The 27,551-nt window shown below is 47.9% G+C and overlaps 1 long non-coding RNA gene across 1 annotated transcript in view; it reads left to right on the top strand.

Annotated features, from left to right (window-relative positions):
• LOC139227035 (uncharacterized) overlaps window positions 1-17,982 on the top strand; it is a 223,531-nt gene extending 205,549 nt beyond the window's left edge. The window contains exon 3 of the long non-coding RNA XR_011587359.1: window positions 17,810-17,982. This is a non-coding gene — a long non-coding RNA (uncharacterized lncRNA). The remainder of the gene's footprint in view (window positions 1-17,809) is intronic.
• Window positions 17,983-27,551: the final 9,569 nt, after the last annotated feature.

Raw genomic sequence — 27,551 nt, forward strand, 5'->3', positions numbered from 1 at the left:
TGTGGTGGCTGGTGTGCAATGGCCATCCCACTTTAAAAGAATCCATGCACAGTCATCGCCCACCCTTCAGTATGTAGTTCGGGGCCTAGAATGTGAGGTCCTTCATTAAAACAGCTGTGAACTCATCGCTTTTTGGTGTGGAAGCGGGTCATCCTCAATACAAGGGACTGCCTATACTAGTACCACAATGCATGACAGTCACTATAGGGTGTTCTAGTGCAAAGAAAGGGTTAACCAAACATTGCTTTCCCAGTGTAAGTAAGTGTACTTACGAACATATGATCTTACCATTGGCATATAGCAGGTATTACAATAAACACACAACAGGACCTCCAATGAGGTTGAAGCATCAATGACCACAGCCAGAACTTTAAGCAGTGTAAAGCTGCCATTTCAACTGCTAGAATAATGCATGCAAGGCTGGTGCAGCAAATGGAGCCAATTTTCCTCACAATGTAAGAATGATACAAAGGAAAGCGAGCATTTGTAGCAGGGATATTTATATACGAGAATGACACAACCACACAGTAGCTGAATGACACAGTCGAGTGGTCTATGTACTGTTAGTCTCCCAGTACTAGATTTCTGTCTACAGAATGTGGTGGCTCGTGCTACGGGTACGGTAGTATAGTGGCAATGTTACTGCTCTAATAATCCAGAGGCCTGGACTAGTGATCTGGAGACAAGAGTTTAAATCCCACCACGGCAGCTGGGGAATTTAAATCCAATTAAATAAATCTGCAATAAAGGCTACTATCAGAAATGGTGACCATGAAACTATCGGATTGTCATAAAAAAACATCTGGTTCACTAATGTCCTTTAGGGAAGGAAATCTGGTTCACTAATGTCCTTTAGGGAAGGAAATCTGCCGTCCTTACCCGGTCTATATGTGACTCCAGATCTATAGCAATGTGGCTGACCCTTAACAGCCCTCTGAAATGGCCCAGCAGGGCAATTAATGATGGGCAATAAATGCTGGCCTTGCCAGCGATGCCCACATCCTAAGAATGAATTTTTTAAAATGCTAGTGGGATCCCAAACAGCTCAAGTCCTGAACCCATTCAAGGAGCCCAGCCGAGACATTATTGAGAAGGAGAGCAATGAAGGAATAGTGGGGGCTCAACAAACCAGAAACTTTCCCCAAATTCATAGTCAATACCATAATGTTCATGTTGTCCTACTGAGCGATAGTCACCCAGACACACACTGACCCTGAGTACCATCGGCGAGTATCATGTAGTGAAAGTAGTGAATATTCAGGTAGCATTTTGACATTTTCACAGGAATGGAGGAATAGTGATGGCACAGCCCATTTCCCGTCAATCCAACACCTCCACCATAACCCATAACTCGGGCCACCACTACTGCCAATCACCAGCACAGCTGGAGAATGAAGATGACAAGGTTGACAAGGACGATTCGTGAGTCATAGTACGTAAGTGAGAAGGAGCAAGTGATATTGGCTGCTGAATGTCAAGCATCTTCTGGCCAGAGGTCCAGTATGGTGCCTGTCTCAGTTGCAACATCTAAGGATTCACACCTCATTTAGCTTGCTTACTGACAGAGATTGCTGACTGCATCCTTGGAATCACTGTGTCTGTAAATGGCCTTGGAAGGAATGTGGAGGAGTATTTATTCAATTGTTGTCTGCATGCTACAGCATGCAAAGTGGAGGCCTATGTGAGGTAGGTCATCGGCCCAGAGGTAACATCTCTCATGAATGCTCTCAATGTCACTCTACAGGCCTTGGGTTGAAATCTTAAAGATGCTCTCTTGTCCAGATCAGATACAGACAATCTTTGAGTGAAGGATTTACAGATCCCCCATAGCTGACCAGTGGGCAGGTTGCAAGAGTCCCAGCGGGAGATGCAAGGCTGCAGGAGTCAAGGATGAAGCTTTTGGCTCTGAAGACGCGGCCATATTTGGGCCAATCAGCATTCCTGCATCTGGCAATAGATGCGCCTGCGACAAGCCAGACTAGGCAACAAAACAACATCTGACGTGCCTGATTGAGATGAAGGGCCAGCAAGGAGGCTGAGTACTGTCAGGTAGCACACTTACTCCTTCCATTACAGGAGCAGTAGAGCGGTAGGTCACACACCACAAATAAAGTACAAACACAGAGGAGAAGCACTGTGGAAAATTACACTGACAACATTCACAGAACACATAAGGGAAGCGAAATTTCCCATTTTTATAGCGCCCCGGACTGCCATCATTTTTTGTCGGCCGACTCTTGGGTCAGCTCAACAAGGGTGGCCCTGGTGTGGTCCAGGCCGCTATCGTGCAGCCCGGCACTCCGTCTTGGATGCCCAGCTGCTGGCCCAGTCGCTCACTGCCCTGGTAGCCCAGTGGAGGCCTCACAGAGTGCGCAGCAGCCCTCCCCTTTAATCGAAGGGGATGGGCATGAAGCATGTCAGCCCGACACGGAGCATCTGTGTAGCGCCTCCTTCAGCACCCCAGTAGCGCCCCAGTTACCGCCTCCAAAGGAAGTGGAGCACGCAAGATTGCCCTCTGCTTCCTTTGAGGGGCGCTAAGGGCAATTCTGTAGCGGGCTAAAAGTTCCGGCCCCAGAAGATTACTGCCCCCAATAGGGGCACAAGGGTAATTTCACCCCCGAGGATTGGAATCAATACTCTGCACTCGATTTGTACAATGTTGTGTATTTATTAATTGCAAAGAGATGGTATTTGAGAAAACGTGTCGGATATTATAGGACAAGTTAGTTTGAACATGGATTGGAAGTTGATGAAAAGGGGCTACTCTGCCAGTTATTGGAAGGTAGCGACGTTTAATGCCTGCTGCACCAGCCTACCTTGCTGCTCTCCTAATTCCTCATGCTCACCTTCATCGCCTTGCTCTGCCACATCTTCAGGATTTTGCTCTTCTACCATGGTGATGCCCCTTTATGGAGCTAAACTTTGCAGTCAGCAGCAAATGATGGTTATTCTTGAGACTCTACTAGGATGTGCTGCAGGGCACCACCTGGTCTAGACATCTGAAGCAAACAGTGACTAGTGGGGTGCCACAGGGATCGGTGCTGGGGCCTCAACTATATTAGTGACTTAGAGTGTAATGTAGCCAGGTTTGCTGATAATATAAAGGTGGGTGGGAGAGCAAATTGTGAGAAAGAAACAAAAAACCTGCAAAGGGATATAGACAGGCTAAGTCAGTGGGCAAAAATTTGGTAGATGGAGTACAATGTGGGAAAATGTGATGTTATCCACTTTGGCAGAAAAAATAGAAAAGCAAATTATAATTTAAATGGAGAAAAATGCAAAGAGCTGCAGTACAGAGGGACCTGGGGGTCCTTGTGCATGAAACACAAAAAGTCAGTATGCAGGTACAGCAAGTAATCAGGAAGGCAAATGGAATATTGGCCTTTATTTCAAGGGGAATAGAGTATAAAAGCAGAGAAGACTTGCTTCAACTGTACAGGGTATTGGTGAGGCCACACCTGGAGTACTGTGTACAGTTCTGGTCTCCATAATCTAAGGAAGGATATACTTGCATTGGAGGCAGTTCAGAGAAGGTTCACTATTCCGGAGATGAGGGGGTTGACTTATGAAGATAGGTTGAGTAGGTTGGGCCTAAACTCATTGGAGTTCAGAAGAATGAGAGGTGATCTTATCGAAACATATAAGATAATGAGGGGGCTCGACAAGATGGATGCAGAGAGGATATTTCCACTCATAGGGGAAACTAAAACTAGGGGGCATAGTCTCAGAATAAGGGGCTGCCCATTTAAAACTGAGATAAGGAATTTCTTCTCTCAAAAGGTTTTAACTCTGTGGAATTCACTGCCCAAGAGAGCTGTGGAGGCTGGGTCATTGAATATATTTAAGGCAGAGATAGACAGATAGGAATTAAAGGGTTATGGGGAGCGGGCAGGAGTGGAGCTGAGTCCATGATCAAATCAGCCATGATCATATTAAATGGCGGAGCAGGCTCGAGGGGTCAAATGGTCTACTCCTGCTCCTATTTTTTATGTTTCTTTTGAAGTGATGCTTCAAGATCTCAACAGAATGCTTAGTACTCATTATGACACGAGTTGTATCTATGCTCTGCGTCTCATGGGTGCCTTGGCTGAAAGGAGTGCTCTTGTTCTTTCTGAACCCTTCCCTCCACTCTTTCTTCCACTTCAAATAATGGCATGGGTAATTGACTAAAATAAAGTCATAATTGAAGTTCATGAGTAAATATTCAATACTGATAGTCTCGAACCAACTGCACATTGATGGAATGAAAGCCCTTGCAGTTCATGCAGAGCAAAGCATTGTACATGGGGTCTGATTGGCACCACGTCTGCAATCAATGACACCCTAGACTTTTGCAAAGCCAACAGAATTGTAGAATTGTGCTGAGCAATCATGGTGCTCAGTAGCAAAGGTGACAAAAGTGTTGACCCTGCTGAATAAGTTATCTATGACCTCCTTGATACTTCTGTGGACATCAACCTAGATGCTTCTGCAGATATCATCAGTGCTTACTTAGAAGGATACATTGATTTTGAGAGCTAAGGTGACTTTGGCAGCCATTATATGGATAGTTGATGGTGTCAAGGTCTTTATTGAGGCTCTGTTGCACCTTTCTATTTAGCCACAGCTTCTTAAGGCACTGTTCCAAAGTCATATCCAGATAGGGATACTTGGGGCATTATAGACCTGGTGCAAGACAAAGTGTCGGCACCTCACCACACGCAATGTGCACCACAGGCAGACCTCTCTTGCTCTTCCTCGTCACCCAGTGCAAATAGAGCACTAAATCCAACAGACATTGCTGTACATTTATTATTGGTTTGGTTCAGTCCTGCATCCAATCTCCCATCAGTGCAGTGAAAGAGTTTCCTGGTTATATATAATGATTAGTGTGAACCTTAGAAAATGGTTTGTTTGCATTTCAAATTTCAGTTTTGTGGGTATTAATGAACTTACAAGCCTAATGCTTGTCTTCATGCTATAACTTCCTCCTGACAGTAAGTTCACATTATGTTATTCTGATCATTTAAATATGTACTATTCTTCACTCCCAAAATTACTCGTGCCTCACACATAAATGTGTCCCAATGGTCACAATGGTCACCCTGTGTCACAATGGTCGCCGTGTGTCACCAATGGTCACTGAGTGTCACAATGGTCACATGTGTCACAATGGTCGCATGTATCACATTGGTTGCTGTGTATCACAATGATCATCATGTGTCACAATGGTCGCCATGTGTGACAATGGTCACTGTGTGTCACAATGGTTACTGTTTGTCACATTGGTTGCTGTGCATCACAATGGTCGCATGTGTCACAATGGTCACCGTGTCTCACAATGGTCACATGTGTTACAATGGTCGCCATGTGTCACAAAGGTTGCCGTGTGTCACAATGGTCACATGTGACACAATGGTCATCATGTGTCACAATGGTCATCGTGTGTCACATTGGTCATCGTGTGTCACAATGGTCACATCATCATCATCATAGGCAGTCCCTCGAAATCGAGGAAGACTTGCTTCCACTCTAAAAGTGAGTTCTCAGGTGACTGTACAGTCCAATATGGTAATTACAGTCCCTGTAACAGGTGGGACAGACAGTCGTTGAAGGAAAGGGTGAGTGGGGAGTCTGGTTTGCTGCATGCTCCTTCCGTGCCTGCGCTTGCTCCCAGGTGTCGGTGGGGATGTTGCACTTTTTCAAGGAGGTTTTGAGGGTGTCCTTGAAATGTTTCCTCTGCCCACCTAGGGCTCGCTTGCGGTGTAGGAGTTCGCAGTGGAACGCTTGTTTTGGGAGTCACGTGTCGGACATGCAAACAATGTGGCCCACCCAATGGAGCTGGTCAAGTGTGGTCAGTGCTTCGATGCTGGGGATGTTGGCCTGATCGAGAACACTGACGTTGGTGCGTCTATCTTCCCAGGGGATTTGCAGGATCTTGCGGAAACATCGTTGGTGGTATTTCTCCAGCGATTTGAGGTGTCTACTGTATATGGTCCATGTCTCTGAGCCTGACAGGAGGGCGGTTATCACTACAACCCTGTAGACCATGAGCTTGGTGCCAGATTTGAGGGCCTGATCTTCGAACACTCTCTTCCTCAGGCGACCGAAGACTGCGCTGGAGGCAGTGTTGGAACTAGTCGTCGATGCCTGCCCTTGCTGATAGTAGACTCCGAAGGTATGGAAAGTGGTTCATGCTGTCCAAGGCTATCCCATGGATTTTAATGACTGGGGGCCAGTACTGTGTGGTGGGGTCAGGTTAGTGGAGGACGTTTGTCTTATGGATGTTTAGTGTAAGGCCCATGCTCATGCTTTTCCACTGGAGTGGAACTAAACTATAGAACCAGTGGAATCCTGTTCAACCTTCGTCGCCTTGAGGCTAGATCCAAGACAGTCCCATCATCTGTCGTCGAACTACAGAATGCAAATGATGCTTGCATCTGTGTACATTCAGACGCTGAACTCCAATGGTCATGTGCCGCAATGGTCACATGTATCACAGTGGTCACGTGTCACAATGGTCACGTGTCTCACAATGGTCACATGTGTTACAATGGTCACATGTGTCACAAAGGTCGCAGTGTGTCACAGTGGTCGCATGTGTCAAAATGGTTGCTATGTGTCACAATGGTCGCAATAGTCGCTGTGTGTCACAATGGTCGCTGTGTGTCACAATGGTCGCCATGTGTCATACTGGTCGCCGTGTGTCAATGGTCGTCATATGCCATAATCATCACTATCACAATGGTCAACAGCAGCACTCCCATAACTTTTATTACTAGCACTGGCACAAACTTTTGTAGCAAAATGTTACTGTCATGTATCTCACACGACTGTATATAACTGTATCTTACCATGCTATATATGACTGTAACTAGATATGACCTGTAACCACAAAGATACTTTACCACCAGGGGTGCACTTGCAGGAGACACTGCATACCTGTTCCACGCAGGTATGTAAAGGCAGGTCTCAGGCAAGTGTGGCACTCGAGAGCTGTGAAATAAAGGTGCAGGTCCTGAGTGACCTTGACTTCAGCATGTGCCTCATGTAAGTCTGTACTGCAGGGTCAGGACTTTACAGTGGCGACAAGTTACGGGATCACAGAATCCACAGAATGGCTACCAACGGCTCAGATGAGAAATACAATGCTGGAGACAATTGGGAGGACTTTATAGAAAGGCTCCACCAAAGCTTTGTAACCAAAGACTGGTTGGGCGACGATAAGGCAGACAAGAGAAGAGCCCATCTCTTGACCAGCTATGGCTCGAAAACATACGCCTTAATGAAGGACCTGCTGGCACCCGAGAAACCAGCAAGCAAGTTGTTTGAGGAGTTGAGCACACTGGTGAGAGACCACCTGAAGCTAGCGAGCAGCCTACACATGGCCAGACACAGGTTCTACAACTACAGACGCTGTGTGGACCAGAGCATACCCGACTTTGTGGCGGAACTTCGGAGGCTGGCTAGTTTATGTGAGTTCTCCGATGAACTAAGGAGAGAAGTACCGAGAGACTTTGTTATTGAAGGAATAGGCCACGCAGGCATATTCCGAAAGCTTATAGAGACCAAGAACTTGACCCTAGAGGCAACAGCACTGGTCGCACAGACATTCTTGGCAGGAGAAGAAGAAACGAGGTTGATCTATACTGCGGGTACGACAACTAATGAAACATCGGAACAAGGGGTTCACAGCATGAAATGAGCCATTACCCCCACACACAGACAAAGGCAGGAGAGCAGGCCTTCAACAGCATGCAGTGGCGCCAGAAGCTATCAAGGGCCACATGAATGGCCGTTCACACCTCATCAATCCACAATGCGAGCAATCAATTACGAACTGAGAGAAGCTCAAAAGAGATCAGCCAGACGCAGCTCATCCTTCGGAAACAATGGAAGCGGTCTGTGTTGGAGATGTGGGGGAAGGCACTCAACAAGGGGGTGTTGATTTCAGCATGCTGTTTGCAGAAACTGCAACTACACAGGGCATCTGGCTCGCATGTGCAGAAAAACAGCAGCTCGGCTGGTATAAGAATCAGAAGGGTCGGAAAGCGGACCAGAAGACGGTGGGGACAGTGCCCGGGACGCCGGGGTACAGCGGTTCAAAATGATCAATGTCCACTGTTCTTACAACAAGATGCCTCCAATAATGATGAGGGTCCTACTTAACGGGATACCCGTCAACATGAAACTGGATACGGGAGCTAGTCAATCTCTTATGAGCGTCCAACAATTTGAACAGCTGTGGCCGCACAAAAGCAACAGACCAAAACCCACAAGGATTGACACCAAACTAAGGACCTATACCAAAGAAATCGGCCCAGTCCTTGGCAGCGCCATGCTCTCAGTCACACACAAAGGGACGGTGAACCGACTTCCCCTGTGGATTGTCCCCGGAGATCTCCCAGCACTGTTGGGGAGAAGCTGGCTGGCAAAACTAAATTGGAAATGGGATGATGTTCACACCATGTCGTCAGAGGAACGGACCTCCTGCTCAACAGTTCTAAGTCATTTTGAACATCTCTTTCAGCCAGGTGTGGGCATCTTCAAAGGGGCTAAAGTTAAAATCTACATCACACAAGATGCCAGACCGATCCATCACAAGGCTAGAGCTGTGCCTTATGAGATGAGGGAAAAGATTGAACATGAACTGGACCGACTTCTGTGGGAAGGCATTATCTCATCCGTGGAATTTAGCGACTGGGCAAGTCCCATCGTCCCAGTCATGAAGCCTGATGGATCCGTACGAATCTGTGGGGATTACAAGTCTGCCATAAACAGAGTCTCCCTACAGGACCTGCTGCCCAGAGTGGAGGACCGATTTGCCACATTGGCTGGAGGAAAACTTTTCTCGAAATTAGACCTCACATCTGCGTATATGACGCAAGAACTGACCGAAGAGTCTAAGCTACTCACCACCATCAACACACATCGAGGCCTTTTTATGTACAATCGATGCCCATTCAGCGTCAGGTCGTCAGCTGCTATATTCCAGCACAACATGGAGAGTCTGCTCAAGTCTATCCCGGGGACGGTTGTGTTTCAAGATGACATATTCATCACGGGCAGGGACACCGACTCCCATCTCCGCAATTTGGAGAAAGTACTAAGTCGATTGGATCAGGTCGGCCTCAGAGTTAAGAAATCCAAGTGTCTGTTTCTCGCACCCGAGGTTGAATTTTTGTGCAGAAGGATTGCCGCTGATGGAATCCGCCCAACAGAATCCAAAACAGAAGCAATTCGTCTGGCACCCAGGCCCCGGAATGTCTCGGAACTGCGCGCCTTTCTCGGGCTACTCAGTTACTTTGGGAACTTTATGCAGAACTTGAGCACACTGCTGGAGCCTCTCCACGTGCTACTCAGAAAGGGGTGCGATTGGTTTTGGGGGACGCCCAAGAACGCGCCTTCAATAAGGCACGCAACCTTCTGTGTTCAAACAGTGTTTTAGCCTTTTTTGACCCAGGTAAAAAGCTAGTTCTTACACATTATGAGTCAGCGTACGGGGTCGGGTGCGTTTTACAGCATGTCTATGATGCAGGTAAATTACAACCCATTGTGCATGCCTCCAGGTCACTTTCGCGGGCGGAGCGCGGGTACGGTATGGTTGAGAAGGAGGCGCTCGCGTGCGTGTATGGTATCAAAAAGATGCACCGATACCTTTTCGGGGCCAAGTTCTCGTTAGAAACTGACCACAAACCCCTCACGTCCCTGCTATCCAAGTGCAAGGCAATAAACGCCAACGCCTCGGCGCGCATTCAGCGGTGGGCACTCATGCTGGCGTCTTACGACTACACAATAAGGCACAGACCAGGCACAGACAACTGTGCCGACGCGCTTAGCAGGCTACCATTGGCAACCATGGAAGGGTCCGACGAACAGGACTGTGAGATGGTCATGGCAATCAATGCCTTTGAATCCACAGGTTCGCCCATGATGGCTCGCCAAATCAGAGCCTGGACAAACAGTGACCCCACGTTAACTTTAGTCAAAAGATGTGTTTTAACTGGTGACTGGGCAGAGGCTCGTGATGCCTGCCCCGAGGAGATCCAACCTTTCCATAGACGCATGCATGAACTATCACTACAGGCAGACTGCCTGATGTGGGGCAGCCGAGTAGTTATGCCCTTGCGAGGCAGAGAGGCGTTTGTCCGGGAGCTCCACCGCGAGCACCTGGGGATCGTCCTTATGAAGGCCATAGCCAGATCCCACGTCTGGTGGCCTGGCATTGACGCGGACTTGGAGCTCTGCGTCCGAAGGTGCACCATTTGTGCCCAACTCAGTAATGCCCCCAGGGAGGCCCCCCTAAGCCCCTGGACCTGGCCCACCAAACCGTGGTCGCGGGTGCATGTCGACTATGCGGGCCCATTCATGGGCAAAATGTTCCTCGTAGTGGTCAATGCATTTTCAAAGTGGATCGAGTGCACCATTTTAAATTCGAGCACCACCTCCACCACTGTGGAGAGCCTTAGAACCATATTTGCAATGCACGGAATTCCTGACATACTGGTCAGTGATAATGGTCCGTGCTTCACCAGCGCAGAATTTAAAGATTTTATAGTTGACCTTGGCATAAATCACGTTTAGGCGGCACCGTTCAAGCCGGCCTCCAATGGCCAGGCGGAGGGAGCAGTGCAAATCGTTAAACAAGGCATGCTAAAAATCCAAGGTCCCACACTGCAGAGCCACCTGTCACGACTGCTGCTGGCATACAGATCTCGTCTGCATTCGTTGACTGGGGTTCCCCCCGCGCAACTATTGATGAAATGGACCTTAAAGACTAGGCTCTCGTTAATCCTCCCAGACATGCATGAAATTGTTGAGGCAAAGCGCCAGAAGCTAAGTGAGTACCATGACCGAAATTCGATGGGGAGGTGGAATGAGATAGGGGACAAAGTGTTTGTGCTAAACTATGGCAGGGGTCCCAAATGGCTTGCAGGGACAGTAACAGGCAAGGAAGGAATCAGGCTACTGGTGGTACAAATGGACAATGGCCAAACCTGCCGGAGGCATGTCGACCAAGTAAAAAGTAGATTCACCAACAACACTGCAGAACCAGAGGCAGACTACAATGTGGAACTCACACCACACCTGGTGGACAGACAGAGGGAACAACCTGAGGAAAGGGCAGTCTCAACAGACAGCCCAGGCGAGATACCAGCAATCATACTGAATGAAACAGACAGCCCAGGCGAGATACCAGCAATCACACCGAAAATAAAACAGGCACCAAGGCAAACAACTGAACCACAACTAAGATGCTCCACGTGAGGGCGCAGACCACCTGAGAGACTGAATCTATAAAGCAATAAGACCTTGGGGGAGGGTGATGTCATACATATCACACTACTGTATATAACTATCTTACCATGCTATACATGACTGTAAGTAGATATGACCTGTAACCACAAGCATACTTTACTACCAGGGGTGCACTTGCAGGAGACACTGCATACCTGTTCCACACAGGTATTTTAAGGCAGGTCTCAGGCAAGTGTGGCACTCGAGAGCTGTGAAATAAAGGTGCAGGTCCTGAGTGACCTTGACTTCAGCATGTGCCTCGTGTAAGTCTGTACTGCAGGGTCAGGACTTTACAGTTACATTTTTCAATTTTGAGGAGACCTACTCCTATTAAATGCCATAAAATGCACCTAGCCCCAGGGTGAGTGCCAATACTATAAGCACTAATACCTCCCTCAAAGCACAGATGGCTTCGTGCTTCAAATTTAAAACAAAAACAGAATAAGCTGGAAATACCCAACAGATCCAACAGAATCTGTAAGGAGAAAGGACAGGTTAATGTTTTGGGGTATAATCCTTGATCAGTACTAGGAAATCTAAACAAGAGGAATAGAACATGTTCAGGGCTGGTTTTCCTGGAAGAGAAATGAACAAGCGACACAAATAAAACAACAGTTCTCTGTTTTACCTGAAATGCCTTTTATCTTCACAATTGCTGTTGTTCCAGCGTTTTCTTTTTCTGTTTTGAACTTTCTGCAGTTGGAATGGCCTTTCTCAGGCAACAAGCCTCACAGAGGTGCGAGCTCATTTAAACACTCTTCACTGCATAGTTAACATATCTTCTCACACCTCTGTATCAAAATAACAATAACAACAACTTGCATTTATATAGCACCTTTTACGTAGTAAAATGTCCCAAGGCACTTCACAGGACATTATCAAACAATATTTGATGCCGAGCCACATAAGGAGATATCAGGATAGGTGTCCAAAAGCTTGGTCAAAGATGTAGGTTTTAATAATCGCTCTGAAGCATGAGAGAGGTAGGAGGCAGAGAGGTTTAGGGAGTGAATTCCAGGCCTAAAACAAATGTCCACAATCAGACTGATTAATCAGACTGATTAACACCAAGTCAATATCAAAGTTCACAAGGCTTTGCTTTTAAAGTTAAATAATGTTTCATTTGTATTTTTTCCTTGTGATGCTTCTTTTCACTCTGGTTGACATTGAGGTCAACGTTGGGTCTGTACTTAAGGCTCCTGAGAGAGTTCATCTGGCTGAGTTACATCTCTCCATTTATATATATTTTATATATATTCTCGCCCTGTCGGTCACATTATGTCTGTGTCTGACTCTCTCTCTCTGTCTGACTCTCTCTCACTCTGTCTCTCTTTCTGTCTCCCTCTCTATTTCTCTCTCTCTCTCTGTCTGACTCTTTCTCTCTTTCTCGCTTTCTTTTTCCTAAGCTGCTTTGAGGCAGGCAATTGTGAAGTTGGAGTCCAGGAGCAATTTCCTTTGCAAAATGCTGCCCCTATCCTGCTGGCAGTCACAGACCCAGTCTACGAATTTGCCACTGGCATAACAGAAACAACAACTTGCAATTTTTACACAGCTTTCTTCTTTTTAGGCAGCCCCTCGGAGTCAAGGATGACTTGCTTCCGCACTGAAATGTGTTCTAAGGTGACTGATGAGACCAATGCGGGATCTACAGTCTCTCTCACAGGTGGAGCAGACAGTGGTTGGAGGGACGGGTGGGTGGGGTGCTTGATTTGTCGTACGCGCCTTCCGCTGTTTGTACTTGGCTTCTGCGTGCTCCCGGTGAAGGGACCCGAAGTGTTTGATGCCTTCTCGGAAGCTTCTCCACTTTGAGTGGTCTCGGGGCTGGGATTCCCAAGAGTCAGTGGGGATGCTACATTTTTTTCAAGGAGGCTTTGAGGGTGTCCTTGAAGTGTTTTCTCTGCCCTCCTGGGACTCGCCTGCCGTGATGTAGCTCTGAGTAGAGTGCTTGTTTCGAGAGTCGAGTTTCGGGCATGCGGACAATGTGGCCCATCCATCGGAGTTGATTGAGTGTGGTCAATGCCTCGAAGCTGGGGATGTTGGCCTGAGAGAGAACGCTGACATTGGTGCTCCTATCCCGCCAATGAATTTTCAGGATTTTGCGGAGGCAGTGTTGGTGGTATTTCTTCAGTGCTTTGAGGTGTCTGCTTTCATGTCTCTGAAGCATATAGTAGGGCAGGTATCACTACTGCTCTGTAGACCATGAGCTTGGTGCCGGGTTTGAGATCCTGGTCTTCAAACACTCTTTTCCTGGCGACCGCTGGCTGCACTGGCGCACTGAAGGTGGTATATGACTTCATCATCGATGTCCGTCCTCGCTGATGGTAGGCTCCCAAGGTATGGGTAATGATCCATATTGTCCAAGGTCACAGCTTTAACATGGGAACAAATATCCCAAGACAATTCATAGATGTGCAACATAAAGAAAAATGGAAACTGACCCGAATATGATATTACGAGGGGTGAGCAAAAGCTTGGTTCAAGAGGTGAGGTTTAAGGAGGGTCTTTTTTAATAGAGGAGAGAGAGATGGAGGGGTTAAGGGAGGGAATTCCAGAGTGTAGAGCTGAAGCAGCTCAAGGATGTCCGCCAATGGTGATGCGAGGGGGAGGGGGGATGCACAAGAGGCAGGTGAATGGAGTGCATTTTGGGGGGAGGGTGTTGTAGGGCTGGAGGAGGTTACAGAGGTAGAGAGGGGTGAGGCTATGAAGGGAATTAAACATAAGTATGAGAATTTAAATTGGAGGCGTTGGAGGACTTGGAGCCAGTGTCGGTCAACAAACACAGAATGATGGGTGAGCGGTGAACGGGGCTTGGCACGTGATAGGATATGGAGGGCAAAGGATGAGAAGTAACCCAGGAGCATATTGGAATAGTTGCATGTGGAGGGGACAAAGGGATGGGTGAGGGGTTCAGTAGCAAATGAGTAGCAGTAGGAGCGGCAGCAGGCACTGTAAAACAGGCAGAAGTATGTATTTGTGATGGAGAGAAAGTCAGCTCAGGGTCGAATAGGACACCGAGGTTATGAGCAATCTGGTTGAGCCTGAGACAATGGCTGGGGAGGGGAACAGTATCGACTGTAAGGCCACAGAGTTTGTGGTGGGGGCTCAAGATGATAGCTTTATTCTCACCAGTGTTCAGCTGGAGGAAATTGCAGCTCATCCACGAATGAATGTCAGACAAGCAGTCTGACGACACAGAGGCAATGGAGTGGTCAAGAGAGGTGGCGCAGAGATGGACTTGGTGACATCAGCGCACATGTGAAAGCTGACCCCATTTCTGCAGATAATGTTGCCAAGGGTGTAAGTGGTTTTGCCCTTGATGGTTTTGAATCACCCTCCCTTACAACAGTTCTAGATACCGGAATTATAGCGGTGAACAGAAATACAGAGTTATAGCCAAATCTTTCGGTCTCAACCATCACAATGCTTTTATTCAGGTTAAAGCACACACCTGCACCCAGTAAAACACACCCTGGTGGTGTAAAACAAGCACAGTACAACACACAACCCTGGCCCATCTGAACAGGCCCCTAACACGAAGTAACCACGACTAAAACATCCCTGCTCAGATTCAAAAGTGCACCACCGAATCTGTGCAACAGAATGTGCGTACACTTATGATCTGTGCAAAAACTTCCCCACAAAAACCCCAAAGGCTTGGTTGGGACACATGACACCCTTTCACACTATGCCATGATCTTAAAGATGTGTGGGCTGGGATAAATGCTCACCAATTACCCCTCTGGCTTACTCGCTGCTTCTCCCGATGAGGCGTATCTTCTGGTTCTATACCAATCTGTGGTATTCACATCCAGTCTCAAGGTCAGCTTCCCAGTCGAAATAGCGAGGCTCTCTGGTGTTTCTTCTCTCCGTCCCAGACCGAGTGCTCAGTCCTTGTGCATTGAACGAAGCGAGTAAGCATCGAAGAGGGGAGAGAGAGAGAGAGATAGCTACAAAATGCCTCTTTATACCTGCAAAATGCTTCTTCTCGCTCCAAAAGTTCAACTGTTCTTCCCCTGAGGCAGTGCAACTGAAAGAACAAAATCCTTGGCCTGTTCCTTTGTTACTGGCTGTTTCCTCGATACGGCTCCAGCAAATCTGTGTGGTCGAATAGCTTCCCTTTGTGTCCTGAGCACCGACCAATCTGCTTGATCTCTCACTGATTGCATGACAAAGGGCCTGTCCATCAGCCATCTGATTCCTGCCCACCTGATATGTATTCCTGTGGGACATCTTTGGACCTGTCCCATTTCATGCTGTTCTGCTCCTCTGCAGCAACAGAAAATGTGTCCAAGCAAGGTCCAAAACTCAAGTCTAAAAGTATGTTTTTGCCGAATTCTTACAAGGGACAGCGTGTAGATGAGGTAAAGGAGGGAGCCAAGGATAAACCTTTGGGGGACTTCAGAGGTAATTATGTGGAGGTAGGAAGAGAAGCCATAGCTGGAAATGCTCTGGCTTCAGTTAGATAGATAAGGCAGTGTGAGTAACGGAGGGCAGTGTGAGTAACGGAGGGCAGTGTGAGTAACGGAGGGCAGTGTGGGCAATGGAGGGCAGTGTGGGCAACGGAGGGCAGTGTGGGCAACGGAGGGCAATGTGGGCAATGGAGGGCAGTGTGGGCAATGGAGGGCAATGTGGGCAATGGAGGGCAGTGTGGGCAACGGAGGGCAGTGTGGGCAATGGAGGGCAGTGTGGGCAATGGAGGGCAGTGTGGGCAACGGAGGAGTGATGTAGGAGGAAGATGGTGTGCAAAAGGCTGCAAAGCAGGACAAGAAGGAAGAATGCACTGTGGTCACGGTCAGAGCGTCATTTGAGACTTTGGTCAGGGCCGTTTTGAGTTGTGGGAATGACAGGCACGGATTGGGAGATGATAACACATTTCAGGACTTTGAAAAGAAAAGGGAAGTTGGAAATGTGGTGATAGTTTGCAAGAAAAGGGCACAAGAGTATTTTTTTTTTAGGAAGGACGTGATGATGGTTATTTTGAAAAGGAGGATGATGGTACCTGAGAAGAGGGAATCTGGGCAGAAAGCACCATTATAAATGTAGTTTTAAGGGTATAAATTGACCCTAACGGTTCAATGCCTGCATTATTAGAGCATAAAGGAATTTGGTCCAAGTGCTTTATGCATTTGTACAAGAACGGGACCAATCATAATTTCTGTTACTTTCTCATCTTTATTAAGCCTCTGTCCATCTTTATTTTTCCTCTCCTTTCCCATTTTGTTCTGGCTCCTCATTCTCCACCTGCCTAATTTGTTCTATGTCCACCTTTAGTCTGTATCTCTCACCCTTTCCTCATCGCCGTCTCTCTGCGTGTCTGTCTTTTTCACTTGTCTGTCACTCCACCCGTCTGATTTTGATTTTGCATGATCTACATTCAAAGACCCTCAATGCCTTCTGCTGTTTCTGTCCAGCTTGGCTCAGTGGGTAGCACTCTCACCTCCGAGTCAGAAGGTTGTGGGTTCTAAGAGCCACTCCACAAAATCTAGGCTGACACTTCAGTCATCATCATCATAGGCAGTCCCTCGAAATCGAGGAAGACTTACTTCCACTCCAAAAGTGAGTTCTCAGGTGACTGAACAGTCCAATATGGGAATTACAGTCTTTGTCACAGGTGGGACAGACAGTGGTTGGAGGAAGGGGTGGGTGGGGAGTCTGGGTTGCCGCACGCTCCTTCCGCTGCCTGCGCTTGTTTTCTGCATGCTCTCGGCGCTGAGACTCGAGATGCTCAGCACCATAAGAACATAAGAACATAAGAATTAGGAACAGGAGTAGGCCATCTAGCCCCTCGAGCCTGCTCCGCCATTCAACAAGATCACGGCTGATCTGGCTGTGGACTCAGCTCCGCTTACCCGCCCGCTCCCCATAACCCTTAATTCCCTTATTGGTTAAAAATCTATCTATCTGTGATTTGAATACATTCAATGAGCTAGCCTCAACTGCTTCCTTGGGCAGAGAATTCCACAGATTCACAACCCTCTGGGAGAAGAAATTCCTTCTCAACTCGGTTTTAATTTGGCTCCCCCGTATTTTGAGGCTGTGCCCCCTAGTTCTAGTCTCCCCAACCAGTGGAAACAACCACTCTGCCTCTATCTTGTCTATCCCTTTCATTATTTTAAATGTTTCTATAAGATCACCCCTCATCCTTCTGAACTCCAACGAGTAATGACCCAGTCTACTCAATCTATCATCATAAGGTACCCCATCATCTCCGGAATCAGCCTAGTGAATTGTCTATGTACCCCCTCCAAAGCTAGTATATCCTTCCTTAAGTGAGGTGACCAAAACTGCACGCAGTACTCCAGGTGCGGCCTCACCAATACCCTGTACACTTGCAGCAGGACCTCCCTGCTTTTGTACACATCCCTCTCGCAATGAAGGCCAACATTCCATTCGCCTTCCTGATTACCTGCTGCACCTGCAAACTAACTTTTTGGGATTCATGCACAAGGACCCCCAGGTCCCTCTGCACCTCAGAATGTTGTAATTTCTCCCCATTCAAATAACATTCCCTTTTACTGTGTTTTTTTCCAAGGTGGATGACCTCACATTTCCCGGATGCTCTTCCTCCACTAAGGGTGGTCTTTGGCCAGGGAATCCCAGGTGTCGGTGGGGATGTTGCACTTTATCAAGGACAGTATTGAGGGAGTGCTGCACTATCGGAGGTGCTGTTTCAAGTGAAATGTTAAACCGAGGCCCCGTCTGCCTTCTCAGGTAAATGTAAAAGATTCCATGGCACTATTTCGAAGATCAGGATATATTTCCCAAAGTCCTGGCCAACATTTGTGAAGTGCTTTGGGATGTCCTGAGTTTGTGAAAGATGCGATAGAAATACAAGTTCTGCTTTCTCTTTTTCCCTTTGTCTTTCATTCAGCTCTCTTGTATTTTGCAGCCTCTAGCACTGTACTCAGCCTCTCGCGGATATGGTGGTGTGGAGGGCCAGGAACCTCATGAATATGCTGCCAGCATGGGGTAGAAAGATGAGCCACACAGTTTATTCTGTAACTAGAAAAGGCACCACATTTATTATTCCTAATTATCGGCCACATACTCCATCTCTGTAACCTCGTGAAACATTAGACTTATGTCAAAATCAAACAAAATACAACAGGCTGCTTCATGACTAATGCTTACTGTGGAAATTACTTCACATAACAAATTGCGTTCACAGCAATTTGTGATTTGTATTAATCACACTCCTGCACAATTATTTCCTAGCACTGAATTTCCAGTTGCAGAATTTATGTTGTATGCAGTTTTCAGTTCAGTTTATTTTTTATTAGTTTTTTTGTGTGTGTGTCTGCGTGAATTTTGTGCTCTTTGAACTCATGCTCTGAACAGAACATTTTCCGTTTTGGGAATCTGGTGCGCCCAGGTCATTTATCGTAAGGTCATCCCAACCACATACCTCAGACTCAAACTCAGCACAGTGCCTTGTACCCACACCAGGCTGACATTTCTCCATTTCCACATCTGCCGTTTGTGACCTTAAGCGAGGTTCTCAATTACAGACACTTTTTCTGCCCTGTGCTAGAACCTGGGTTGAGATTTTCTAATCATTATGTCCTCAATCTGCTCTCTAATTGAGATTGCTAATTTGTCACCTGATAAACGATCCTTCTCTCACCTCCCATGTCCAAGCTCTCCCTCTTTTATCGATACTACGATGTTCACTGCTTTTCTGAACTTTCCTCTTCTTCCTTCCAAGCTCCCACACGTTCATCCTCCTGCATTGCCTCTGGGTTGAATTTAAGACTATTGCAGTATCTCCAACTCCAGCTCGTTCTTTCCATGAACCACAGACCTGTGAGAGGCCCTATGCCCCTCAGTCTTTACTGTCTCCCTCAGGCTTTACTGTCTCCCTCAATCCTCAGGGTAATTAAGATTGGTGTCACCCAATCACTACTTCCTGTTTACGCTGGAAGAGTATATGGAATATACTGTAGACTAGTATGCGGATGACTCCAGCGTCTGCGCACATTCAGAGGCTGAACTCCAGGATATAGTCAATGTATTTACTGAAGCATATGAAAGCATGGGCTTTACGCTTAACATCCATAAGACAGCCTGTCACCACCACACAGCACTGTCCTTCAATCATCAAGATTCACGGCGCGGCCCTCGACAACGTGGATTTCCCATATCTCGGGAGCCTTTTATCAACAAAGGCAGACATTGATTCGGAGATTCAACATTGCCTCCAGTGTACCAGTGCAGCCTTCGGCCGTCTGAGGAAAGGAGTGTTTGAAGACCAGGCCCTCAAATCTACCACCAAGTAGTAATACCCACCCTCCTGTATGGATCTGAGGCATGGACGATGTATAGAAGGCACCTCAAATCGCTGGAGATATATCACCAACGATGTCTCCGCAAGATTCTGCAAATCCCCTGGGAGGACAGGCAGACCAACATCAGTGTCCTCGACCAGGCTAACATCCCCAGTGTTGAAGCATTGACCACACTTGATCAGCTTCGCTGGGCAGGCCACATCGTTCATATGCCAGATACGAGACTTCTTAAGAAAATGCTGTATGCGGAGCTCCTTCATGGTAAACGAGCCAAAGGAGGACAGCGGAAATGTTATAAGGACACCCTCAAAGCCTCTCTGGTAAAGTGCAACATCACCACTGATCCCTGGGAGACCCTGGCCGAAGACTACCTGAGGTGGAGAAAGTGCATCCGGGAGGGCGTTGAGCTCTTCGAGTCTCAACGCAAAGAGCGTGAAGAGGCCAAGCGCAGGCAGCAGAAGGAGCGCGCGGCAAACCAGTCCCACCAATCCCTTCCCTCGATGAATGTCTTCTGTCCCACCTATAACAGGGTCTGTGGCTCTCATATCGGACTGTTCAGCCATCAAAGAATTCACTTAGGGAGTGGAAGCAAGTCTTCCTCGATTCCGAGGGACTGCCTATGATATGGAATACCTAATACTTAGCAACTGCATCAATTTGTTGTGAAGCTGTTGGAGTTGAGTAAGAAATGTTGCACCTCACCTGAATTTTGTTCTCATTGTCATGAAGAATGTTAGCATTGAGGAGCACGTTCCCATCCCATTTTTGTCCAATCAGGTGGTCAGATCATCCCATTTTCCCTGACTGCCAGTTTTCCAGGGCCTTCCATTGGGCGGCCCAGGCATTGACCCGACTCAGGCGAGAGCCTGATTAATCCAGGCAAGTCGGGGTCCTGTGAGGTGCCTAGGCTCCGAATCAATTTTAACCGGCTGCTGGACGGAGAGTGAACCATTGTGGCCCAGCTCAGTACAATCTGGTGGGAACGGGAAAGAGGCATGAAAGGGTAAATGTTAAGATAACTTTTTGTGGGGCCAGGAGGAGCAGGAATGCTCCTCTGGATTCCACAAGTGTAATGCGGACCACTGCCATAATGCCTGTCCCACACAAAATTGACGGGCAGGGAAAGGCCAGATGGCCCATCAAGCCTGCCCCACACCACAATGGCTGGAGCATCACAACTAGACATTTCCCAACCCCTCCCTTCGTAATTGCAACAACCCCACCCTACCTTTCTACCAGCCAGGCCAGCCCACAGCGAGTGAGCTGCCGTGGGATGCCCAATAAGGGGCATGCAGCTCGCTGGATGTATGCTAATGAGGCCCAGCCTTTGAACTTGGATCAACCCTGCCTGCCCACCCGCTCCGCCTGCCGCCCGATAGTTAGCACCTACCCTCTGTCAGCAGGAAACATTCCTTGTTTATGTACTACATAAAACAGCAACAAATCCAAACCGAATATTTTTTTAAAGTCTAAGTCTACAAAAAGGCAGTTATTTCATGCTGAGGTCAATTCGAGTTGAACTGTTGTTGGTGAGGGGAGCTTACAGATTGACTGGGCCGGCAATTTATAGGAACCTGGCCATCTGCAAGCTTCCATCAGCCGCAACAATCTGATTGACCTCGGGCTTCTGTTTGTTTACAGCAATCAGACTGTGGCCGTGAAGAGAAAGGCCAATTTAAGCACAACTCCGCCTTAGCAGCCGAATAATACGTTGCTCCATACCGAGTATAATGCTCCCAGCATCACCGACGTGCACAACAACATGATAAGTCATGCCAGGGAGATCGCTATCATATTTAAATATGGCTTTGTAGATCCCTCATTTGAATGCTTATTTTTTTTTACAATGTTTGATCTTAATTATTATTGAATTTATAATAAAATTAATGTGTATCATCTGATATAATCACTGAGGCAATTCCATGATTGCTACATTGTTCTTACCATTTTGCATTGCCTTAGGTACTGTATGTGATGAAGAACCTAATCCTCTATTAAATCTCCACTTAGCCTTCTATACTGCAATGGAGATAGTCTCAGTATCTCTGGTCTCTCCTCAAAACTATAATTCCTCCTCTCTGATATCCTGGTGCATCTACCCGTTGCGATCACTACGCTTTAATGTGCGTACTATAATTGGGTGTCTTCTATCACATTTTGACATTTTTGACAATTGACCTAGAATTAATTTTGCATAATTTATACCAATGATGTTGCTATTAAGTTAAATCGAGCTCACAAGGGATTAAATGCAAGGAACAGCTATGTGCTGTGAATGTGAATTAGACCCGATCAAAGCATCAGTTCAGATTGGTGCTTCTTACATAACACATCAGTTTGAAACGATGAAAACAAGAGTCAGCAAACCAGGTCATCGACCTGAAACGTTAACTCTGTTTCTCTCTCCACAGATGCTACCTCAGCTGCTGAGTATTTGCAGCATTTTCTGTTTTTATTTCCAGCATCAGCAATATTTTGATTTTTGCTTACCCAGATTATGTTGCATTGGCTTCATTCGTTTGAGCCCAGTAGGGGAACTGGGGGAGTCCCATACTGAGCAGAGTGCAGCTAGCTGGATTAGCTGCTCAGCCCCCACCAATCCGCAGACACGGAGAGCTGGGGGAGGATTGGAGATCATAGAACCAAAGAAAAATAGAAACATAGAAAATAGATGCAGGAGTAGGCCATTCGGCCTCTCGAGCCTGCACCACCATTCAATATGATCATGGCTGATCATTCACCTCAGTACCCCTTTCCCGCTTTCTCTCCATACCCCTTGATCCCTTTAGTCGTAAGGATCATATCTAACTCCCTTTTGAATATATCCAATGAACTGGCATTAACGACTCTCTGGCGCAGGGAATTCCACAGGTTAACAACTCTCTGAATGAAGAAGTTTCTCCTCATCTCAGTCCTAAATGGCCTACCCCTTATCCTAAGACTGCGTCCCCTGGTTCTGGACTTCCCCAACATCGGGAACATTCTTCCCGCATCTGACCTGTCCCGTCCCGTCAGAATCTTATATGTTTCTATGAGATCCCCTCTCATCCTTCTAAACTCCAGTGTATAAAGGCCCAGTTGATCCAATCTCTCCTCATATGTCAGTCCAGCCATCCCGGTAATCAGTCTGGTGAACCTTCGCTGCACTCCCTCAATAGCAAGAATGTCCTTCCTCAGATTAGGAGACCAAAACTGAACACAATATTCCAGGTGAGGCCTCACCAAGGCCCTGTACAAGTCTTTGCTTTCTCATCCAGCCGGGACAACCTGACACACAGTCGAGAGAAGTCAGTCGTACCATCACACGCAACGATGAGAAGTAGCTTCTTTCATTTAGTAATGACTAGTTTCTGAGAATTGCTCATCAGAAAAGTGTAACTAGCCCATGAAAAATAGTGTGGTGCACCATGCTCTAAGGAGCATTACCAAACAAATTAAAATTCACTGTTCAAGTTCACCCATTCATTCATGTATTATATGTAAAATTAATCAGCTCTTTGATTTGCAATGGGGCTTGTAAAGTCCTTACACAATACTACAAATCCACACGAGACACATTCTATGGACAAGGTCACTCCATGACCTGTACCTTTATTCACAGGATCAAGCAATGATGACCCTGCGTGGGACCTCCCTTTATATAGGGATGACCAGGTGAGGAGTGTCTCCCACAAGTTCACCCCCTGTGGTCAAGGTGTGCATTTCTTACGTATATACAGTATTGCAGTGTTGTTACATAAAGGTTACATACATGACATCACCTCCCCCTCAACATCTTATTGGGATCATAGGTTAAGTCTCTCGGATGGTCTGCACTCTCTCGTGGAGCGCTGCAGTTAGGGCTCTGGTTGTTGAGCCTTGGCCTGCGTGTCTGTCACCTGTGGTGATTCCGGGCTGACCGCAGGGACTGTGCATGCTGCTGAATGTTCTTGTTGCTCGTTCACTGGCGGTGGTGTGAATAGCATCTCATGATCTTCCTCAGGTTCCTCAGTGTCCATGCTGAGCCTTTTTTTTACTTGGTCCAGATGCTTGCGGCATATCTGCCCATTGTTAAGTTTAACCACTATGAACCTATTCCCCTCTTTGTCTATTACAGTGCCGTCAAGCCATTTGGGCCCCAAAGCGTGATTGAGAACAAATACGGGGTCATCAATTTCTATACATCTCCCCCTTGAATTTCGGTCGTGGTACTCGTTTTGGGACTGGCGCTTGCCCACAACAATGTCAGACAGAACTGGATGAATGAGGGACAGCCGAGTTTTGAGTGCTCGTTTCATGAGTAGCTCCGTGGGCGGGACCCCCGTGAGCGAGTGCGGTCGGGACCTATAGGCCAGCAGGAGGCGCGATAGGCGACATTGAAGGGAGGGTTCTTGAATCCTGAGCATGCCTTGTTTTATGATTTGGACTGCACATTCCGCCTGGCCATTGGAGGCCGGCTTGAACGGTGCTGTCCTGACATGGTTAATGCCATTACCCGACATGAACTCCCGGAATTCGTTGCTTGTGAAACATGGGCCATTATCGCTAACAGGGATGTCCGGCAAGCCGTGGGTCGCAAAGACCATGCGCAGACTCTTCACAGTGGTGGATGTCGTGCACGAATTCAAAATGATGCATTCAATCCATTTCGAGATCAACCACAATGAGAAACATTTTTCCCATCAACGGGCCCGCGTAGTCTACGTGAATACGTGACCATGGTCTGGTGGGCCAGGCCCATGGGCTGAGCAGGGCCTCCTTGTGGGCATTACCCAGCTGGGCACACGTCGTGCACCTGCGAACACAGTGTTCCAGGTCTGAATCAATTCCCGGCCACCACACATGTGACCGGGCAATGGCCTTCATCAGCACGATGCCTGGGTGCTCGCTGTGGAGTTCCCTGATGAATGCTTCCCTGCCCCTCTGGGGCATGACTACCCGGCTGCCCCATAGTAGGCAGTCAGCTTGGATGGAGAGTTCATCCATCCATCTGTGAAACGGTCTGACCTCCTCAGGGCATGCTCCGTGTGCGGGCGCCCAATCCCCAGTCTGGACACATTTCTTAATCAAGGATAGGAGGGGATCTCTGTTGGTCCAGATTTTGATCTAGCAGGTTGTGATGGGTGAGCCTGCGCTGTCAAAGGCATCGACAGCCATGACCATCTCAGCGCTTTGCTCCGCTGCCCCCTCAGTGGTGGGCAGTGGAAGCCCGCTGAGCGCGTCAGCGCAGTTTTCGGTGCCGGGCCGGTGCCGGATGGTGTAGTCATACGCAGCCAGCGTGAGAGCCCATCGCTGTATGCGAGCTGACACGTTGGCATTGACAGCCTTGCTGTCTGACAGCAGGGATGTTAATGGCTTGTGGTCCGTTTCTAATTCGAACCTCCTGCCAAAAAGGCACTGATGCATCTTTTTCACCCCATAGACACATGTGAGTGCTTCCTTCTCAACCATCCCATATCCCCGTTCAGCTTGAGAGAGCGACCTGGAGGCATAAGCCACAGGTTGTAGTTGGCCTGAAGCGTGACCCTGCTGCAACACGCACCCAACCCCATAGGACGTTGCATCACATGTCAGAACCAATTTCTTACGGGGGCCGTACAGGGTCAGCAACTTATTTGAACAAAATAGGTTCCACGCCCGATTGAAAGCACGTTCCTGACAGTCCCCCCAAAACCAATTGCAACCCTTACGCAGGAGCACATGTAGCGGCTCCAACAATGTGCTTTAGTTTGGCAGAAAGTTCCCCAATTAGTTCAAGATTCCTTGAAATGAACGCAACTCCAATGTGTTGCAGGGCCTGGGCGCTCGTCGAATCGCCTCCGTTTTGGATTCAGTAGGCCGAATCCCATCTGCAGCAACCCTCCTGCCCAGAAACTCGACCTCGGGAGCCAAAAACACACACTGAGTCACAGGCCTGCCCGGTCCAGTCAGTGTAGCACCTCCTCCAGGTTGTGGAGGTGTTCCTCGGTGTCACGACCGGTGATGAGGATGTCGTCCTGAAATACGATTGTTCCGGGAATGGATTTGAGCAGGCTTTCCATGTTTCTTTGAAAAATCGCGGCCGCTGATCGAATGCCAAACGGATACCTGTTGTAAACAAACAGTCTCTTTTGCGTGGTGATGGTGGTCAGTAGTTTAGATTCGTCGGCCAGTTCTTGGGTCATGTAGGCTGAAGTGAGGTCCAACTTGGTGAACAGCTTGCCACCTGCCAGCGTGGCAAAAAGGACCTCCGTTCTTGGGAGCAGGTATTGGTCTTGTAGGGACACCCGGTTTATAGTGGCCTTGTAGTCGCCACAGATCCTGACCGAGCTATCTGCTTTTAGGACAGGAACGATGGAGCTTGCCCAATCGCTGAATTCAACGGGCGAGATGATGCCCTCTCTCAGCAACTGGTCCAACTCGCTCTCAATTTCCTCCCGCATCACATAGGCACTGCTCTGGCTTTGTGGTGCACTGGTCTGGCGTCCGGGGTGATGCGTATCACTACTTTGGTACCTTTGAACGTCCCAACGCCAGGTTGAAATAGTGACTCAAATTGCTGTAGGACCCGTGAGCATGAACTTCACTCCACAGATGACATGGTGTGCACATCCCCCCATTTCCAGTTCATCTCAGCTAACCAGCTCCTCCCCAACAGTGCAGGACCATTGCCCGCGACAATCCAGAGTGGCGGCCGGTTCACTGATCCATTGTGTGTGACCGCCAACATTGCATTGCCTCGCACTGGAATGATTTCTTTGGTGTATGTCCGTAATTGCATCTCAATGCGTTCTAGTTTGGGTCTGCTGGCTTTGAGTGGCCACAGCTTTTCGAATTGTTGAACACTCATGAGTGACTGGCTGGCCCCCGTGTCCAGCTCCATGCGTACAGGGATGCTGTTTAATAGGACTTTCATCATCATAGGTGGCATTTTGGTATATGAGCTGTGAATGTTTGCCACATGAACCCGCTGAACTTCAGCGTCCATTGATTTGCCCCAAGCGTCATCCTGCCTCACAGACCCCTCAACTGGTTCATCCGCCTCGTATATTAGCCTGGTTACAGGCTTTCTGCACATTCTGGCTAAATGGCCACTGAGGTTACAATTTTTGCAATTTCTGTTGAAACCTGCAAGTCCTGGCAGCATGTCTGCCCCCACTCCTCCAACATGAACTGAGATTCCCATTGTTGTGAACAAAAGAGCTGTTACAAGGCATTCCTCACTGATTGTCCCTCTGACTGCTCTTGAGCACCCTGTTACTGGATGTCAATGGCCCCATCCCGGGCCGCATTGTCCATTGGGGGGGGCGTAAATGTCCGGTCAGTCTGCCATTGTCTCTGTTTGAGACTTACTCTTGGGTCTATTGCTGCCTGGGGTGTATCGAGCTTCCCTTGCCTGCCTGTGTCGCATTTATGATATTGACTCCCTGATCCATCGCTTGGAGGCAGAATAGCGCACGTATATTATCTTGGTTTCCTCCTCCCCCACCATAAAAGTCTGAGCCATCAACGCCGCCGCTTCCAACGTCAAGTCCTTGGTCTCAATTAGCTTTCTGAAAATCCCAGCATGACCGATGCCCACAATAAAGAAATCCATTAGCATCTCCCCCCTGCAGGCGTCTGTGAACTTACAGAGGCTGGCCAAGCGCCAGAGGTCCACAATGAAATCCGGTATGCTCTGACCTTCCCGACGTCGGTGAGTATAGAATCTGTGTCGAGCCATGTGTACACTGCTCGCTGGTTTGAGGTGCTCACCGATTAGTTTGCTGAGCTCTTCAAAGGTTTTGTCCGCTAGCTTCTCGGGTGCTAGCAGGTCTTTCATGAGCACGTAAGTCTTGGGTCCACAGCTGGTCAGCAGATGAGCCCTTCGCTTGTCGGCCACTGCGTCTCTCAGCCAGTCCTTCGTGACAAAACTCTTCTGGAACCTCTCAATGAAATCGTCCCAGTCCTCACCAACATAGTGCCGTTCATTCTCGTGGGTCGTTGATTCCCGTTTCTCGTCGCCAATGTAAAGTCCTTACACAATACCAC

The sequence above is a fragment of the Pristiophorus japonicus genome, chromosome 16 (assembly GCF_044704955.1).
Source record: "Pristiophorus japonicus isolate sPriJap1 chromosome 16, sPriJap1.hap1, whole genome shotgun sequence".
NCBI classification, from domain to species: domain Eukaryota; kingdom Metazoa; phylum Chordata; class Chondrichthyes; family Pristiophoridae; genus Pristiophorus; species Pristiophorus japonicus.